We start from the raw sequence: 314 nt of genomic DNA, 5'->3' as shown, positions 1-314 counted from the left end.
AATAAACATTAAAACAACAGTGAATGATAATCTTGATTTACATCAACCGATAATATAGGCTACACTAATAATGTAAACATACACATGACTACTTATTATTAGCAGCTATTAGCTTCAGGGAGCTAATTGGCCAGCAGGAGTATCAAACAATAAACCATTATGAACAGCACAACGTGATTTAACAACAACCATAAACATTACACTCACGGGTATATGAACGCACAGTCGCACACTGCTCCCAACTCCCGACTGACACGGCAACAATAAAAGGTCTCTCCCTCTTTCGCCGTGCAAGCCTCCACTCGATGCTTAAG

This window comes from Trachurus japonicus, chromosome 18 (assembly GCF_045865225.1).
Source record: "Trachurus japonicus isolate A0001 chromosome 18, Traja_1.0".
NCBI lineage: Eukaryota > Metazoa > Chordata > Actinopteri > Carangiformes > Carangidae > Trachurus > Trachurus japonicus.
The sequence above is the reverse complement of the archived record's forward strand: the minus strand, read 5'-3'. Positions refer to the sequence as shown.